Source organism: Mesocricetus auratus, unplaced genomic scaffold (genome assembly GCF_017639785.1).
Source record: "Mesocricetus auratus isolate SY011 unplaced genomic scaffold, BCM_Maur_2.0 Super-Scaffold_100024, whole genome shotgun sequence".
Taxonomy (NCBI): domain Eukaryota; kingdom Metazoa; phylum Chordata; class Mammalia; order Rodentia; family Cricetidae; genus Mesocricetus; species Mesocricetus auratus.
Genome location: NW_024429205.1, coordinates 14,203,010 through 14,213,084, shown reverse-complemented (window position 1 = coordinate 14,213,084; position 10,075 = coordinate 14,203,010). Strand labels below are relative to the sequence as shown.

The window sequence follows — 10,075 nt, the reverse complement described above, 5'->3', positions numbered from 1 at the left end:
ATCAAGCAACTGTCTTGCAAAAAGCGTTGTTGGTAATTCATGAGATGGGCTGTTATTTTTGGAGCAGGAGTCTGCAGAGACAGGCTTAAAATTGAACACTTTTTCCCCCCTCCCTTTTCAACTTTTCTCATATTATTGCAGAAATTACAGAAAAATATTTGGCTCGTCAGGTCTGACAATATATATGGCTGATTCCCTGTCATTGTGCTAATCCTAGAAAAATAAACCTTTTGGCATCTTTCAGTTTTTCCCTGGGTAGGAGGGGACATGGGCTCCCCCGTGCATCAAGACCCGTGAATGTTTTTTTTCTGCCTAGCGTTGTACTTAGGAGGGTACAGGCAGATTCACTGGATTGGGTCAGCGTTAAATGTTTCTGTATCTTGGTAACAACAGGAGGTTGGGGTTGTGTCAAAGCTGTACATTGCCCTCCAAGCCTGGAACACCGGGACGCTGGGTAATGTGAAGACTCAAACAGTTGACTCTGTGGGGGGACCCCAGGCAGAGATGAGAATGTTGCTATTAATTAATTAAATTAATAGTACAAATTAACCGATTTGAGCAGAAAGAAAGGAGGCTGGCTTGTTGTAACAGCCAAGACGTAATGAATGCTGTGGTGATGGAGGTGTTCGAGACTGCAGACCACTCTATAGGATGCTGGAATCTTGAGCTGGTCTTACATGTTCTTGTCTATCAGGGATGTGAGATAAGGAGGGCTATGACCATGCCCATTCTTACTGGGGAGAAAATGGAAGCCCAGGGAGGACAAATGGCTTGACTGAAGCCACTGAGGGTCTTGGTGATCTAGCGGAGAAAGAACCAAGGCCACGTGGTTTTGTGAGTGGCTGTCCTTTCTCTTTACATCCTTAATTACTATTGGTCCACACAATCGATCAGCAATCTGTGTCCTGATACCCTGGACTCTCCCAGCAGACATGGCTCTTCAGCATCTCCTCTCAGACAGCAGGTGCCCTTCCACTGCCAAAGCCTGGACCGTCTCCAGACACCCCTGGACTTGGTGGGAGCTTGGCTCTTTGAAGTCTACAGCTCAGTGTTCTCCCAGTGCAGCCCGGAAACATAAGTCTCATTTCCTGGCTCCGGGCTCGGTCTCTTTGAAGGCAAAATTGCTCTTCCCTCGCTGCGAATCATCTGAACCAAAGCTACATTTCAAGTTTATTGACTTGGCTTAACCAGAAAACCACAGGTAGGGAAAACACAAGTGGAGTGTCCCAGAGTTCTTTCCTTGGGGAAAGTGGCGAAGGAAAACTGACCTTTCGGCATCTGCCCTTCTGCCACGAAGGTACTGCCAGGTCTAAAAACTGACCCTGACTTTCCTTGGAGTCATTTGCAGCTGACAAAATTGCAAGAGCTTTCTTTCTATTGGTCGTAACATTCTTTGGAATTTACAGTCTGTGATGCTCCCCAGGGAGCTGTTCCCGTACAGGATTTCCACATGTGACCTACATGTTGTCCAGGGGAGTGAAGCCAAGAGGAGGCAAGGATGGGCACGTTGGTTCTCTCTCACACCATCTTGTGCAGGCTCAGCACAGCGTGCTCTCAGGCCCTGGGACTTTAAAGCTTGGCTTCCATTTAGTTGGACATTTTCCAATTTCTTTCTTTTCCTTCCTTCCTTCCTTCCTTCCTTCCTTCCTTCCTCCATTACTTCCTCTCCTTTTTTTCCCATGGCGTGGGCAGAACTCACTGAGCTATAAAGAAGCATCAAGAATATTTACGTGCTTTAAATCTAACTGTTATTTATCTGTAAATTCCTTCTTTCCCTTCCACCTTTCTTCTATAAATAATCCATCCATCCATCCATCCATCCTTCCATCCTTCCTTCCATCCTCCCTTCCATCCATCCATCCATCCATCCTTCTATCTCCATTTTATGAAGCTCTTTCTGCATGTATACTATCATGAATATATACTAATCCACGGACTACATGTACTCAACAATTACATAAACAATTTCAAAATATGTGACTCTCTTTTTCTTTTCAGCTCTCTCTTTTTCTTTCTAGAGTGTATATATGAACCCAGAAGGGAGCCAACCATGTTTTCTTTTGTCATAAGCTACCCATTTTGTTCTTATAGGTAGCTTATTACTTGTAACTTGGAACATGCATTTTTGTACTTCCATGAAGTGTTCCTGGGAACCTCAGGAAATGCTAGTATCACCCCAGTGCTCTGTCCTCACACTGCAGTCCGTTATCTGTGTTTTCTATGAGCATGGGAGGTAGGCCTTGTTCACCTTCCTTAATCCTGTCAAGGATGAGTCTGTATAAACTAAGGGCAAGTAAGTTCTGTTGCTGATAGAGAAGAGGATGACTCTCGATGAAAAGTTTGCACATATGTCCAAAACATGCTCTCTATGGCACATGGCTTTGGGTCTCGAGTTGACCTGGTGAGGGTACTGAATGTGAGTGCATGTCCATGGAATGTGAGTGCATGTCCATGGGATTTAGGAATGCTTCTCTCCTTACTCAGTCCTTAAGGGATTTGTTGCCAGGGGATTGAAGCTGTGGCTAGAGGGAGTATGGCTACTTCTAAATTGTATGTAACTATTTTTATTTAGTCTTTAATCTCTCTCTCTCTCTCTCTCTCTCTCTCTCTCTCTCTCTAGCTATGTGGCTGTATGTGTGCATGTGGGCACACATGAACATGTTACATGTATATGGGGATCAGGAGCTCTCATCTGTCCAGTTGGATGGTAACTGTCAACTATTTTTTTGTTGAAGAGAATCTTTCACTAGGACCTGGGGCTTGCTGATTGGACTGTACCAACTGCCCAGTGGCACACCTGTGTAATCGTCCCCAGTACTGGAAACTGTAGGTGAGGGTTACCATGCTTGACTTTTGTGTGGGTGCTGGGGACCAAATTCAGGCCCTCATGCTTATATGGCAGGTACTTTACCAAATGAGCCACCTCCCCACTCTGTATCCGCTAATTTAAATAAACAGTTAAAAGGCACCGAGTAACCTAAAAGGGCTTTGGTGCTAAAAGGCAAAGACATGCCATAGGAATAGCTTTCACTAACCAGATTTCTTTATTTTGGGGACTGATTTACCTTTTATTAAATCATATCCATGCGCAATGATTACAAGGCAGAAGAAGGAATCTGGGTCACGTCTCCACCAGGGAACCAGCTCTCCCGCGCCATAACCTCCTTCCCAAAGGTCCCAAGGGAACTCTAAGCTGTAGCTCTGCTGGTTCCCTCGCCATCCCCAAAAGAGAATGCTAGATTCTCGTCCTCAGTTCTTACCCAGCATGTTCACTGCCCAGAGAAGACCATGCCCACAGGGCTTAGTCACCCCGATACTATTGGCTTATCCGACAGAATTCCCACAACGTCACCCACATATAATATTCAATCCTGAAGGAGTTCAGTGAGTTGGTAAGGGACAGTGACAACAGTGCAGGTGGGCATAACTAAGGGAGTCTGCTTAAAGCCTGAGAAGTCCAGAGCTGTGAGTAAAAACAGTGCCATGGGAACCACAGCGAGAGCCAGGGAGAGCCACTAAACAATGGCTGCAGCTGTGTCTGGCCTGTGTCTGTGAGGCTTGGGAGGAACTGGCTGGGGAGGGTGGGTATGTTGGTAAAGTTCCCTGCTGACAGTTACATCCTGATTACATGTCTAGTGCTAGTACCGTCCATTGGCCAAAGCAAATAAATGGGAAGCTGAAGGATGAAGGCATCCATTTATACAGCCTCAGAGCAGCCTCCAGGGTGCAGGGCACAGGAAGGAACCAGCACAGCATACCATGTGGACCCTCTGCATCCAATGAGCATCCATCTGGCTTCCATCATCATCAGCATCGTCATTATGTCTACAGATAAGCCTTGTGGGCTGGTTTGCTCTGTGCCCAGATGAGTTTTCCTTAGGGGTCTTGGAACTAGTGTCTTGCACAGACTGGTAGAGGTTGGTCATTCCCAAGAGGCCGCATGACCTGGTCAGATGAGCAAGGCCCATAGAAATGTCTCTCTATGCCTCACCTTCCCTTGGAGATCTAGCCAGGGGGTTTTATTCCTGGTTCTGGGGGGTTAGGTAAGGTGGAGATGGAGGCTTGGCCAGAGACATGGAGACAGGGAACTCTGCTCAACCAAACACTGGCATATTCAGGAACCTACAGTAGTCACTGAGTTGTTGGAAGGTGAACCGCTCTCAGATTGCTTACTATTGGAACTGAAAGTACTGTAGCTGGGTGATTACTCCTCAAATATATATACTTTGGGGATGGATGAAGCTGAGCATGGCTCTCAGCTTCCACACTGAACTTTAAGCAAGTTGCTTAACCTCTTGGACCCTCAGTTTCTCCAACATTAACATAGGAAATAACCCTGATGTGAGGAGCTATGGTAAGGATTAGAGAAATACGTGTGGAGTATGGACCACCACTGATCATCGCTGACCACCACCCAACACCACCCAGCATATGGTTCTATATTATGAGATGCTCATTTGAGCAGATCTGGTTGCCAAACCTGTGCTTACTTTGTTCTGTGGTTTCTGAAACACCTTTGCCTTTAGCTCTTTCCGGGCGGATAACCTGAGGAGAGACCAAGGTCGCACATGTTATGACAGTGCTCAGGCACCCAAATTGACCTTTTTTTAAAAAACCTTCTAACAAGGTACACTTGCTAAAAAATGTTATGGAACATTAGATGATCAGTTTACAATCCCAAGGACAAGAAAAAGCTCTTCTGTCAGCTAAAAAAAATAAATGGATTTTGTTTCTGGGAGGAGGGATATTGTACAGTGGTCCAGGGGGAGACGGTGAGTCAGAAGTGCTGAGAGTCGGGCCAGACTCTCCCCTCAGCCCACCTCCTGTGAGTCAGCACTGACCACGAGGCCTGGTGGGCAGCAAGCCCAGCAGGCTGCTGAGCCACATGGCACACTGCTCAGGGAACTGCAGCTGTGCTGTCCTGTCACCCTGTCTAGGGACATGAGAGGGTGTGTTCTAATGTCACCATTGTCAGGGTTGACATGGCCCATGAGAGGGTGTTTTGATGTCACCATTGTCAGGGTTGACATGGTCTCTTCTATCCTTTTTCTGGAGAGTATTGCTTCTAGATCAAACCTTTGGCTTCACTGTCTAATTTTAACCATACCCCACAGCCACCACAGCCTTTCCCCTCTTTATTTTAGAATCTTTGGGGACCTGTTATGGAGGCATTTGGTCTGGTAGAGTTGGGGATTAATGGAATGCTCTATTTTAAGGGCTTCATTGCATGTACCTGGGCCTGAAAGGCAGTTACCCAGAGGAATGAATCCAGATTGCAGAAAATCAGGCGTCATAAAGCAGGGTGCCTAAGAAACAAGAGGAAGCAGACCCCTGGAGTTGCTCAATATCTGGGCAATCTTGATGAAAGGATGTCTTTCCCAGAGTGCACTGCAAGGTGGTTAGGAGCAAGGAGACCAGCTAGACTCCATCGCATCCTAGCTGTGTGCCTTGGATATTGAGACAGACCTCTTTGATCCAGCAAAATAAGGAAGGCAGACACCTAGCAAGCTTGTGGGATGCTACATTGAGTAAGATAGATTATGTGAGAGCACATTGTGATACCAGGCTAAAAATAATAAACACACGATGTCACACAGATAGATAAGGAGAGTGAGCTATTTATCTGAGGTCACATGCTGTCATTGCCAGAGCTGGGATCCAAGTGTGAATGAGACTGTCTTTCTGTTGTTCCCTGTGGCTTTGGATTTAGTCATTTGTAACAGAGTCATTTGCAGAAATGATTAGTTAGTTGAGTACTTTACTCAGGTTACATGACTATATTTTATTTTTGTCTATGTTGTGTACACGCGTTTGTTTGGCTGCATGCATGTAATATGTATGCACGTACATATGTATGTATGTGCTTATGTGTATGGAAGTCAGATATCTTTCTCTGATGCTGTACCCATTTTTTTAAACAATAAATGCTATTGGGACCTGGAACTCGATGATTAGCTAGGCTGCCTAGCCAGGAAACCCTAGAGATGGGATTATAAGTATGCACCATCATACCTGGATTTTTACATAAGTGATAAGGATCAAACTTAGGTCTCCACGCGTGTGTGTCATGCATTTTACCTGTCTTGGAAGAGGGCACTGTAACTATTGGAGATGTTGGGCCCTGTGGACCTCGGCAGATGGGGCACACCTATGGTTTAGAGACTATCCTATGAAAGTGTCGTCCTGGAGTGGTAGACCTGAGGATAGACTGGGTAACTTACTTAGCATCAAATGGAAACATGGGTGGTCTTCTAAGAGCCAAAGTGTATTTACTTCTCCCAGGGGACTTGTGTCTGGAAGGGCAGGGGATTCCCAGAGCATATGGCTACTTGAGATCCCTGCAATCTCCAAAGAGCTAAGCAAAGGTATTTGCATTGATGAGTGCTTCAAGCAAGAGGCTTGACAAAAGGATACCCTGGGATGAAGGGAGAACCTTCTAGCCTTCAGCCAGTGTACATCAGTTTCATCAGAGAGATGTTTGTCATGGCTCCATTCTTGGTGGCTCTACCTATAGATATAGCCCATATCTGTTCTTGCCTTTTTAAGAGTCCCTCTGAGACTGGCCATGTATTATGCTGTTCTCTACCTTAGGGCTACAGGGCTGTACCCTGCCCACATCTTGCTGCTCCTTTTTTATGTCTTGGCTCCCTAATTTCCTATGTACACCACTCCAGTACAGAACCAGTGGCCTTTCTGGGTTTCTTTCCATTACAACTTACTGCATGGTGTTTGGGTCTTTGGTTTTTGTTGCAGTGTAGGAGTTGGCTTCTGTCCTGTTGGTTGGGCATGCTCATGGGTCAGGAAGGTGGTGAGGTCAATAGCTTCCTGCCTGGCTATAAAGAGTACTCTCTGTGGAGCCGAGCTCCTGTGAAGGTCTGGGCCATTTCAGGTCACAGATCCCAGGGAGTCAAAACACAGAACCTTAGATTATGATCCTTTCCTTGGACCTTCAGAGAAAGAGGGAACTGAAGAAGGTGGTTTTCACTCTAGAGCCATTCCATTTCAAATATGACACCTTCACGTTGTCATGAGGATGAGGCTTTATGTAATGAAAGAGAGAAGAGAATGTGATGGTTGGTCTTTGTCGTCAGCTCCACCAGATTCAGTTACCTGGGAGACACACCTCTGGGTATTCTGTGAGGTCACTTAGCAAGGGTTTTAATTGTGGAGCAATGGCCCACCCTGAATGTTGGCAGCACTGTTCCATGGGCTGGTGGACTGGACTGCACAAAATGGGGAAGAAAGAGGAAGCCAGGTGAGTGCCAGAATTCATTACTGCTTCCTGACTGTGGATGTAATGTGACCAGCGACCTTGTGTTCTGGAAACCAGACTACCATGTTTTTTCCTGCCATGATGGAGTATACCTTCAAATGGTGAGCCAACACGAGCCCTTCCTGCCTTATGCTTTTACCAGATAGTTTATCATACCAACAAGAAACTAATACAGAGGTCCACTGACCCAGAGGTCAGAGAGGAGAGGGGCCATCACAATAAGCCAGCAGGATGCAGAGCTGCCTTGGTCAGAACAGGAGGGTAGTTGATCTGTTTCAGTAGCACCCCTGTCATTGGCAAGGGGAGAGCAGGTTGGAGCAATGTGTGGTAGGATGCAGCCTGAATTACCTGTGCATTCCAGGTGCTAATGGCCTTCCCTGGGTGTGGAGCTTTGCCAAGCTTGCCTACACTATCATCAGGGACAGATGCTATCAATTCTCCAGTGAAACCATGCCCTTGTTTCCAGTAGCAGCAATATTGCCAAGATCAATGCCAACACTGACTAGGATCCTGGCCTCTGTAACTAGTGCCACAGTGAGGTTGTCAGACTTCTCCATAGCACCCTGCTTGGTCTGCAGGATCGGATTGCTGACTCTGTGATGAAACAGAATGTCTTTCTAGTTATCTGGGTGATGCAGAGCCAGAGCTTAAGGTAAGCTTAACATCAAGCAAAGGCAGCTCTATTTTATCTGAGATAGGGTTCAACACCTGGAGTGCAGTTTTCTCTCCCATCAAACTCATCCTGACCTGGATTTCATCTGGTAGACATGCAGTATGGCTGTTTGATATGAGGCCAAGCAGGGGTTCTTATGGTGTGAAATGAGGCCTGTTGCATTTGGTCTGATGGGCCAGACTTAAGGAGAACAGACGTGTCTATGGAATTTTACTTCGTGATTTATCGGATGGAGCCAGGAGCTTGAGGCCACTTGTCCCATGGCACCCAGTCAGGAAGCAGACAGAGATAAATGCTGGTTCAGCTGGCTCTCAGTTTTCCATCCTGTCCTGGGCCCCAGGCCACGGAATGGTACTATCCATAGTTGGAGTGGGTCTTGTCAACTCAGTTAACCCATTTTAGGAACTCCCCACTGACACTCCCGGAGGTTTGTCTCCTGGGTGACTCTAGAGCCTGTCAAGTTTGTGATATTAACTACTACAGATGGCTTCCCAGCCTCGGTGGGATGATTGAACCTTGTGCCTCCTGCTGCCTGCCTCCAGCCCTCAGCTCAGGTGGACATGTGTAATCCAAGCCCGTGGAGCACTGGGCATGGGTGGGTTAGAGATGCTGTTTCTGTCCGTGACGTCCTGGCCATTTCTGTTCACTTTGACCCAAGGCTGGTTTAAGTGCTGGGTGAACAAATGAGGAAGGGACTTGATTTTTCACAGTTGTGGTCTCTGGCAGGATTGCTAGAGCAGGAACACATGAATCTGTCTTCTGCTTCTGCTCTGCACTTGCCAGGAGTCCATATCTTTAGGGGTTACCTGGTTACCAGAACAGCTAAGAAACTCTTGAGATGGTACTTTCTATCATTAATGAAGTTTTGTTAATTAATTAATCAATGAGCTCATCTAATGGATACCCACTGGTACCAACCACGTGCCTGTCATTCATTGTTTTGGGGTTCAGTAGATGCTTCCCTGTTCTCATGGAGCCTGCATCCCAGTAGAAATACAGATGCTGCATGGATCCATGCATGTCTGCTGGCTGATTTATCTCTATGTAATGTGTTAATTTAGACAATGTTTAAAGCTCCATTGTCCTCATAACCTTTGAAGTACCAGGTAATTGCTCCAGTTTAGAGAGAGCTTTTATCCAAATCCTAAATCATGAAACGTCTTCAGGGAAACCCTTTACTTATGCAGAAATGCCAGACCCTCCCTTAACATCTGTGATTCATCCCGTTTGTTTCATGTGAAGCAGGGATTCCTGCAGAAGATTGCAAGATGGTTAGATTTGGCACCAATTGATGTACATGTTAGGGCTAAAACCTCAATACCGCAGGGCCATAGCAGGGAAAACCATTAGCATATTCATGATCTCCTGTTCTTCTATTTATAGGTCTATTGTCAAAGCTAATGATTTTTCAGCTTTCTTGAAGCCTTCTAACTTATTGTGGGTTCCTGCTGTAAAAGAATGTGTGAAATCCAAACACATCCTTGTGATACTTAGATATTACTATCTTAAGAAATCATAATGAAGAATTCTTTTTCATTCCTATACAGGGTTTCTCTGTGTAGTTCTGGCTATCCTGGTACTTGCTCCGTAGACCTGTTTTTGCCTCCAGAGTACTGGGATTAAAGATGTGTGACACCATTCCTGGCTTAAGAAATGGTAGGCATTCTTAAAACCATGAGAAGATGGTAAGGAAAAGAATCCCAGACTCTTCACCCACCCACCCATTGTTCGTCCCTGACTTTCAGTTTCTGGCATTGTCCCTTAATCATGGACTACAAACTCAGGATTTTGCTATTCTTGTGTGGCCTGGGGAAACTTCCTGTTCATGTATAGCCATTATTTTTTTTTAATTTTAATTGCCTCCTTGGGCAGTAAAGAGAGGATGAAGTCATTGAAATTTCACTCATTAAGTTAGTGTTGCCTGTTGGCCAGTGTGAACTGGACATTGAGAGATGCTTGGGGCCAGGGTAGCACTGAGGGAATCTAAGGATCTCTAGCCTCATGATACTATTCAGTGCTTGGTTTGAGCCGTGAAATGCCACATGCGACTGTATGTAACAACAATCCTCCGTTGTATAGTATCTTCTCTTTCCTACCTAGTTTTCTGATTTTTGTGTTTCTGAGCCCAC

The 10,075-nt window shown here is 45.8% G+C and overlaps 1 long non-coding RNA gene across 1 annotated transcript; it reads right to left on the bottom strand.

The window, feature by feature from the left end:
- Positions 1–544: 544 nt before the first annotated feature.
- On the bottom strand, positions 545–7,026 carry LOC121133859. Its single transcript, XR_005870873.1, has 3 exons — positions 6,720–7,026; positions 4,491–4,545; positions 545–1,703 (listed from the first exon to the last, which is right to left on the bottom strand). It is a non-coding gene; the product is annotated as an uncharacterized LOC121133859 (long non-coding RNA).
- Positions 7,027–10,075: the final 3,049 nt, after the last annotated feature.